Here is a 9531-nt window from a genome sequence, read left to right as displayed (position 1 = left end):
CTTTTAAATGGAGCCAACTGGATTTCAAGACCTTCAATATTTGATAAAAGATGATGTAACCCTATGTTTACCAAGTGTGTGAAATGATCACTAATGATTGTGCAGCTTCTGACATCTTCAGTGTCCTGAGGGTGTTAACACTCGTGGGCGCTTTCTTCCCTTTACAGTGTATTTTCTCAGCAATCCTGTCATCACTTCACTCACCTACTCTCTAACAAAAGGGGTGTTGATTAATCCATTTACAAAGCTGTGATGGCTATTGTTGTAAATCTGCTGTAATTTCAATGCAAATAGAAATATTAAAATGTTTCTTGGACACTGGGTTCAATATCTAGTGACTGCATTGCATTATGGTCCAGTATGGATACAATCAGTGGAAAAAATTGATGTCTTGGCCACTTTTAGAATGAATTTCATTGTTTATGGTTACTGAAAGTTGGTGGAAATGGGAAAAAAAACTAATATGGAGCAGTTAATACCTACTAATGTCTGCTCATTTGGTTTGTTGCATTTTCATTGTTTTGCCATCAATATCAGTTATTTTTCACAGCAGGAAATTGCTTCATCATTACTTTTTCTGTTACATTATGTGCAACGTAATGACAATAATAATATTTGGTGAGAGACATTGGATCCAGCGACCTACCTGACACTTTAATGCAGTCTTCAGGCATTATAATACTGAGACCCTGTTTAGAGTGCACACATGCCTCAGTGTTCTCTGTTGATGGGAATTGAGCAAGCGCCTGCTCCCATTTCACTTTTTTTGTCTCATCACCTCAAACAGCTCAGTGAGAAGAAACGTGATACCCATTAGGTTGCTTATAGCTCAATTCTTGGTCTTGTCTCAGAGCCACCGCAAACAATTCCATTAAACTGTTGGGTCTTCTTTAAGAGAGAAAGCTTGCTCGTCCATGTGCAACACAAACAAATACACTCTCAAAACACACACACACACACACACACACACACACACACCCGACAGCCTGCTTTTACTGGTGAGAAAACACTCACTTAGTGTCGAGGCAGTCTACAAAGATTGGAAACTCAGCAAGTGGTGGGAAAGCTGTGGTAAAAAAAAAGAGGATCTACACCGTAAGGCACTTTGCTGTTAAGACTGATTGGCACTCGAGAGATTGCATCAAATTAGATGCTATTTTGGGGCAACTGGTTCCTACCTAGTATTTACCTAGAGTGTGTAGCGACCCCCCGCATGACTCCCCGATTCATGCAGGGAGTCTTGGATGTGTGTAGGACCACCCTTGCCTCCTTACGCTTAACTCCAGCCTCATCTGCTGCCATTTCAACTGTGAGAACCCATGTCATCTAACCATTTAACCTAAGGCATTTACATGTAAGCTTTGGCCCTTAAACATCTCAGGGATCTTCAAAAATGCTGTGTGAGTAAATGTGACCATCCTTGATCTTGCTCTGTGTCCTCTTGCTGGACCAACCAGCTTGTCACTTCATATGTCGTTTCAATTCCGTTGCCAGGGAAGAATTAATTTACAGCTAATTTACTGTGGGTGTGACAATATCAACACATGAAATGTTAAAGTGGACACATTCAGATTCTTTTTTTATTTGAGGGGGATCCCGGAGTGGAGCATTATCAATCGCAAATAATCTGCTCTGCTGCGGCAAAGGAAATGTGAGAAGAGGATGCATTTGTTTTGGGTATGTTGCCAGTTCAGTGTCTCTTAGCAACTTAAGGCAAAGATAAGAATACAGGTGAGAGAGGAAAGAAGCCTCCAGATCCTCCAGCGAGGTAGGATTCCATTCAGCTTTGATCACAAGATACACAGAAGCAGACAAACAACTTGGCTGCCAATTATATGTTGTCCTTCTGGTAATTTCCTATGGATATGCATGTTTCCTACCGTCCCCTACCCTGTCGCTGTTAGTCTACTCGTCAGGACCTGAAACAATTTAGCGAATGCTGATTACGCTCACCGCTGTGTCCTTATCAGCAGTGTACCACTATCCACTCATGGACATTTAAATGACATTGCCTGTAATCTGCCAAGTGTATGGCAGCGTTGTCAAACGTCCTTCTCGTTCCAGCAGCTCTGGGGTTTGCAGTTATGAGTCAGCAAGCACAAATGGGCCACTAGGCAGTCGTACGGTGTTGTGGATGCTGGTGCTCCTAATGCAGTGTTAGGAAAGCAGCTGTGTGTTAGGACCTGCAATTGAGTCATGCTGTGTGGGGGTGTAATTGGACATCATGTGGAAGCTGTCTAGACTGCTGTAATTTTGATATGTCCCCAAAAAATAATGCCAGCCCGTACTTGGACAGCCATCGATTCTGTTTAAACCTGGCCCAAGTCTAAACCACTGCACCATTGAATTAGCTCAATCGTGATTACAAACTGTTTCATATCTTCATCACAACAAAGCAGATAGTCAAATGGTCTGTGTTTACAAGTTATCTTGTCACTGCTGACAGTGCTTTACTTGTGTGTGCCCTGCATCACTTGTGCTCTTCTGTGAGGACACAGTCAGTTTCCTCTTCACTGACGACCACCTAAATGTCACACAAAGTGCTGGCAGGGCTAGAAGTGGGGGTAGATTTGCACAATGCACCCTTAATCAGTGCATATGCTCAGATTTAGAGTGAGGGGACAAATCATATTAAACCTAATTTAGTTCAGCCCAAGTAAGAAAGTAAAAAAACAAAACACAAACAGCCTGACCAGCACAAACTCAATGGGACAGACTGAGTCATGTTAGTGATGACAAGCTACGCCCTACAAGGCTGGCTGCTCACTGAATAAGTGCACAAGGTTTAGGATGCACTGGGATCACCAGGCTGTGTGTGTGTGTGTGTGTGTGAAATAGTTTCCTAGGATAGATAATGCTTCAAAATGTCTCTCTACTCGTAGTGATTATTCATTCCAGTTTGGAACTACAACCACAGAGAGATTGTATGGATAATTTAATTAGGAAAGTAATTTATGAAAAATCTCTGAAAGTTTTCCAAGTGCTTAACCTGTTTGGTGTTGATAAACATAAAATCATCTGGAATTTTTGGAGAATTTTACGTGGTCCTTTGGAGCTTTTTGATGGTCAATTCTGGCAGTGAGACTAATGTGTGTGTGCGTGTGTGTGTGTGTGTGTGTGCTGACGCTGACTTCATTTTAATAAACCATGAAAATGTCAATATGCCCCCCCCCAAACACACACACACACACACACACACACACACACACACACACACACACACACACACACACTTAGCCTATTTATGTCTCCTGCTTTGTACATGTATACATATAGCAACTTTCTTGGCAGTTTAGTTAGCTCACATCTTTCTATATCATCTGGAAAAATTTCAAGAGGATGTGGTGTACATGCAGCAGCTCACCTGGTCTTCAAACAGCCCAAATCACCACTCGCCAATCCTCTATTTGTATCCCTCCATTGGCTACCAGTCGCTGCCCGGATCAAGTACAAGTCCTTGATGTTCGCCCACAAAACATTGTCCAATATGACACCCACTTACCTGAAATCTCTCACTCAGGTTTATGCTCCCTCACACTCTCTCTGCTCAGCCAATGAATGGTGCCTGGTGCCACCATCACAATGAGGCCCTTAATCTCTATCCAGACATTTCTCCTTTGTTGTTGCGAGGTGGTGGAATGAGTTACCAAACTCCATTCGTTCTGCTGAGTTGTGAACACCTTCACACCTTCACACCGAATGTCTACCTTCATAAAAGACAAAACGATCTATACCTCCTACAGCCTCACCTGATCTTTGCTTATATTGTATTGAAACCTTACATTGCTTTGGATAAAAGCGTCTGCTAAATGACTTGATGTATCTACATGTAAACCCCTGCCAATAGTATTTATGTTGTGTATGTTATGTTGTGTATGATCAAAACAAATAGGAAAGGCCAGAGGTTTTATCTTGCTGTTTGTATCATGCAGAAGTGGTTCAAGATTTGTAACTGTTAAGTGATCTTTGCCTCCAATTTTCAGAAATCCTTGCTGTCACTTAGTGATGATGGAGATCATTTTTGTCATTCACTGTCCTCACAAGACAAAATCATCACTTTCTGCTGGTTCTTCCCCAAAGCTTGGCCTATTAGGGCTTAGGTTCTCAATCCTGGTCGTGGGGCCCCACAGCACTGCTTTTCACATCAACCTTCTCCCGCCCCACACTGGATTAGCTATATCACGTGTTTTGTCAATCAAGAACCTAACAAGTGCAGGGAGCTATAGAAGATATTGCTGTGGGTCCAAAGTACCAGGTTAAAAACTACAGAGGCTAAATCAATGCCACCATGCATGGATTGTTAGGCCCAAATTATTGCATATAGTATTTTAGAACAGGTGTGTGTTTATACCCTTGAATGAATCTTGAACATATGAGTAACAAACAAAGGGAAGCAGTTGGACATTCTTTGTTAAGAAGCTACTTTGAAAGCATTTCATATTAGACTCATTATTGGCTGTTGAAAACAATCAGATCACTCAGCATGAGAAGCAACCAATCAGAGATGAAAAGATATTGCTCTATCACCACTGTTGTGGTGAATTGTTCACATGCTAACCTTAAACGTGTTAAAAATTTGACTATTGGTCCAACCAAATGTTCGTTCATTCTCCTTTCTTCTAGTTCTCCCCTGACCTTGGCTCTGCCATCTTCGCTGAACTTCATGCAACCAGGGGAATGGCAATTTGAATTTGTGTAGATGCTGCTAGTTTGCTAAAGGCATGTATGCAAATGAATCTCCCAGTTTGCATCGCTTAACAATTCTATTCATTTTGTGCTAGTTGGATATGTGGCTGTTCCCATATGAGGGGGGGACCATCTGTGAATAAAATCTGTCAAGGTAAAATGTCTGCATATATTTGCTCACTTTGGATCTATGACTCAACACATCTATGTTACAACCTGTGCAGAATATTGTGTGATCATCTACCTACGGTACATTAAAAGCCAATATGCATATTACAGGATGCATTTCGGTCAGAAGCACATTAACCATTGCAGGCTAACAGAGATGAAACATCAACAGTGCCAGACTGCTCCAAATTAATCCTGATGACACTAAGTACGTCAGACTGAAATGACTAACAACACTGCAGAAACATTCATCACAACACGTCACAATACAGCATCCACATATAGGCGCTATATTGCATCTTTATTACTCCCCTCTTATTGAAATGCATATTTACTGTAAAATATGTGTGCATGTGCAATGTGAGGGAGAGATACAGAGAGAAAGAGAGACAGAGGGAGAGAGGAGCATGAGCCCTGTACAAAAAATAGGATATCCCCCAGGGATGGCGCTTACTCCCGGTGGAGCGACCTGTCTTAAATAAATCATTTCATTTCCATGCCCAACTTCCCTATCTTCCTTTAATCCAGTGTGGGAGAGAGTAGAGAAAGATAGGGGAGTAAGCTGTTTGCCTTCCTCCTCTGCATGTGTGTAGCTTTAAGCCTTTGGTTGAGTTGAGTTTCCAAACTTTTTTTGTTGACCCACTTAGAGCAAACTGTAAACCTGCAAAATAGGTTGTACAGTAGAGGGGGGAAAATCATTGCAAATATCTGTTGGTAAACAATGTTGTAATTTGTGCATGCTCCAGTTATCTGTGCTCCAGTTATCAGTTTTCCAAATGCTATCATAATGACATAATAGAGATCAAATGACCATGACTAACATACAATGTTAAACAATACATTTACAGTATGCATGACGACGGATCCTGGATTCCATTTGAGGAGTTGCTTGTACACAATGCAATGGCAGTACAATAACTACACAAATTGTGGGTGCAGTATTGTCACCTTTGTCATGTGAGCAGTGCAGCTCAAGGGGACGACCAGAAGAATTACTTTAAGTTTAAATGAGGAGCTGATGAAGAACAGTGGGATTTTGGCTTTGTTTAGGGTTTAGCAACACCAAAGATTGTGGAAAAATGCTCCTATACTGTCAAGTTGGCATTAAGGTTTTTGGATCTTTGGAAAACTGTCATGCAGACCTGACCAGACCAGACCAGACCAGACCAGACCTGTCTCCATTTTTCATTTTCCAAACAAGACCACATGCATAATGCACATTGGATTTTATGGGCCAACTTTTGTGAAGCAAGTAAAGCTTGAATGTCATCCTCAGATGTGTAAACAAATCCTCCCGTTTGTCATTGAGGCCATGTCTGTTTTCATAGACAAGGTCAGACTGCAACAATGGATTTGATTTGCTGGTGGAAGTCATGGTCAGGCACTATGATTGGCAAGTCTGAAACCACTTAATATAAACATGGTTTGACTCTGACCTCAGCCAGTTGGGATTGGGTTTCAGCCCCTCTTTTGTCCAATCAGAATCAAGAACACAGTATGTGTAATAGGTGATTACTCTTACTGATTACTACTCATAGAATTTACAGTATCTTTTTGTAGTATTAGCAAGTAGCTAGTTGTTGTGTCGCCACTGTTCATCAACCCTTTCTCACATATTGTGCATCATGCTTTTTTCTTATCATCTGTCAGTGCAAAGTGCTGCCACATCGCTGATTTCTTGGATGTCTTCTTTCCACTTTAGTGCTCCATTGGAATTTGTTCCGCCAGCATGCACTGTGCACCGACTATACACCACTTTGATGTGTGACTGTAACTTTTGCATTAACAGAGGCAAAGTTAGCAAAAACAATAACAATATTTATTACCTGTACCTACTTCTGTGTCCATTGTAGCTCAAGATAATCCTAATGTTTTGGCTATTAATGTTGTATTTGAGTTTTAATGTAATGAATAACTGGATACTCACGCAGTGGGGGTTTACCCTAAATACTATACCAACAGTATCATTTTGCTGTGCTTGGGATTTACTTGACCATTAACATTTGGAGACTTTGTACTTTACCTCCACATCTTTTTTACAACTTAAGATTGTACTATTTACTTCACTTCACTACTTCACTTTATACTATAAATTAATGATTAATATCATTAAGAAAAAATATGAAATATTGTGTTAAAAGTAGGGCTGTCAATTGATTAAAATCGATTAAAATCGATTAATCTATCAAGAAATTAATTGCATTTTTCTACTTTAGACTAAGCTTATAATGAATATCTTTTAATGTAAAATCATCAAATGAATGTAGAATAAACACAAAGAAAGTACATTTAAATTCAAAAAACATTTTAATGAACAGTGTAAATTCAAAAAAGAAAGCTCTCATCTCTCATCCTCATACAACGTGTGTATTCTTGACACGATGGTTCCTCTCGAGGGTAAATTATAAGAGGTATCTCCCGATGCAACACAAAGTACTTCTCTCAGTCCATCATCCTCTACTGTGCTAACTGGGCGGCAGTTTTTAACAATCCAAGTAACCAAAGAATTGGTTAACCTTTCACTCACGGGTTTCGTCATTCGCCCACGAGTGCCACACTCCTGTAGAGTAGCCTGGCGAGGTCCTGTGGAGGTACTTGCAGCGGGGTGTTTTGCTCTCAGGTGATACGCCAAAGAGGTGGTACTTCTGTGGTAGTTGAATTCGGCTTTGCACACTGTGCAAATTGCTTTTGTTTTATCCAAAGAGCCGTCGGACAACTTTTTATACAGAAACCTTCCCCCTAAAAGTCCGTCGTTCGCCATCTTTCTGCCAAAGACTGTCTTTTAATAAGAAAAGATGGTTGCCCGCGCAAGTGACCAAAGGTTATGGGTCAGCCACCAACGGAAGTAAACAAAACCGCGTTAATTGCGTTAAAATTTTTTAACACATTAAAAGTTTAAAATTAATCGCCAAAATTAACGAGTTAACTTTGACAGCACTAGTTAAAAGTAATCAACCGTTTGATAAAACACTACTCTTATTCGTCCAAATCATAGCTCACTTGCTTTTGCTGACTTAAGGTAAAAACTAAACAACCACATAGCTGTGTGTATATTTAGACATTATATGAAACCCTATAGTAAATCCAAATCAGATTTGGAGGTCAGTGGTAGCCCTGTGAACAGAAACAGTGTTCTTAAGCTACCCTTGGTACATCCCATGGGTCTGTCGGAAAAGTGCACATACTGCATAAGAGATCAGTTGACCCTGTCAACTGTGCTTGGCAATGATTGACATTGCAGTCTTAGAAAGCTGCAGACTTTTACTCGTGCTGACAAGACAAGGTTTTTCCTCTCACAAGTCTCTACCTCACTGAGCCTGGAGACCCTCGAGCCTTTCATGTTGTGATCAAGTGGGGGAGAGATTCGTGAACACTGATTGATAAGCCCTCTCTGAGCTCCTAGCTGGAAAACTGTGAAGTATTTGCAACATAAATTGGAAAATAAACATGCTATTTGATTTGTAGATAATAGAGTTTGGACATGACTTTACGCAAGAACTATGGCTTGAGAGCAGGTGTTTCCAAAAGACTCAAGTCAGGAAGCAATGAAGCAATGAAGCAGTGCGCACACATACTGTCCCACAGGGGCAAGCAGTCATGGTACAGATAGAGCAGCTCTGAATAATCTGGCATAATGTACTGTGGGTGCAGCTACCCAAGTACAAGAAAAAAAGACATCCGTGTCTATGTCTTTTCAAAATATTCACAAACTCCTTCGGGTCTGTGTTGTAGTTTTTGTGTAGAAAAACATTGCCGAAGTGAAAATATCCACTAATGGCCACAAAATGAAACGGAATAAGCTTAGTACAAACAAAAAGGAATGGAAATTATATAACAAAACATAAATATCAAAGCTTCTGTATCCTATCGCTTGGAAGAAAGAATTGTGTCCAGTTTTCATTGCTGTCCACCAAGCCTGAGTTTGAGCTTCTGGGTAAATTTCACACTTACCCATTAAATCACATCTTCTGGCTTGCAGCTTTTGTCACTCATCTCTTGGAAGTCAGCCATGTTGAACATTATATCCTCATCTTAGTTAGTGGAGTCCACCAGAAAAGCAGAGGCAGGCTGTGAAAGGCTTTTCCACATCCACAGAGCCATTTTCCTGCTCCATATATGTGGTGAGATTTTGTCACACCTGTCCTTCCCTTTATTTTCTTCTCCTTCAAGTTATCAGCAGTTAAGTTCACATGTCTCTGCAGCCTTCTGCTTCATCAGAACTGGAATGTACAGTGGAGGAAATAAGTATTTGATCCCTTGCAGATTTTGTAAGTTTGCCCACTGACAAAGAAATGAACGGTCTATACTTTTAATGGTAGGTTTATTTTAACAGTGAGAGACAGAATATCACATGATATAGAAGTATACAAGTTCTTCTCACATCTAACTATCCTCATGTCTACTTCAGATCATTCTGACTGTCCTCTGATCCATTTCTATTTGGTTTCCTTCCGATCCTACTGCTGTTCCTAGCTACTTCACATCAGGGTAAGTTGTGTTTGGATTTTGTGTTTATACAACCACAAACACAAGTTACAACCATGAAAAAGAAGTAATCACACATTTTCTATCTCAGCCCAGCCTTACAAAACCCTTTGTATGCTGCATAATATGAGTGTCTTGTACAGGCACTGGTTAAACAAGTCTTACAGCGGTTCCATGACACAATTTAATAAA

At 40.5% G+C, this 9531-nt stretch overlaps 1 long non-coding RNA gene across 1 annotated transcript; it reads left to right on the top strand.

Annotated features, from left to right (window-relative positions):
• Positions 1–7081: 7081 nt before the first annotated feature.
• LOC143004847 (uncharacterized) lies at positions 7082–7718 on the top strand. Its single transcript, XR_012963990.1, has 2 exons — positions 7082–7501; positions 7560–7718. It is a non-coding gene; the product is annotated as an uncharacterized LOC143004847 (long non-coding RNA).
• The last annotated feature ends 1813 nt before the right edge of the window (positions 7719–9531 follow it).

The sequence above is a fragment of the Genypterus blacodes genome, unplaced genomic scaffold (assembly GCF_046128005.1).
Source record: "Genypterus blacodes isolate CSIRO-AG114 ecotype Tasmania unplaced genomic scaffold, CSIRO-AGI_Gbla_v1 ptg000067l_1, whole genome shotgun sequence".
Taxonomy (NCBI): Eukaryota; Metazoa; Chordata; class Actinopteri; order Ophidiiformes; family Ophidiidae; genus Genypterus; species Genypterus blacodes.
Note: the sequence above shows the minus strand (reverse complement) of the source record. Positions and strands in the feature narration are given on the sequence as shown.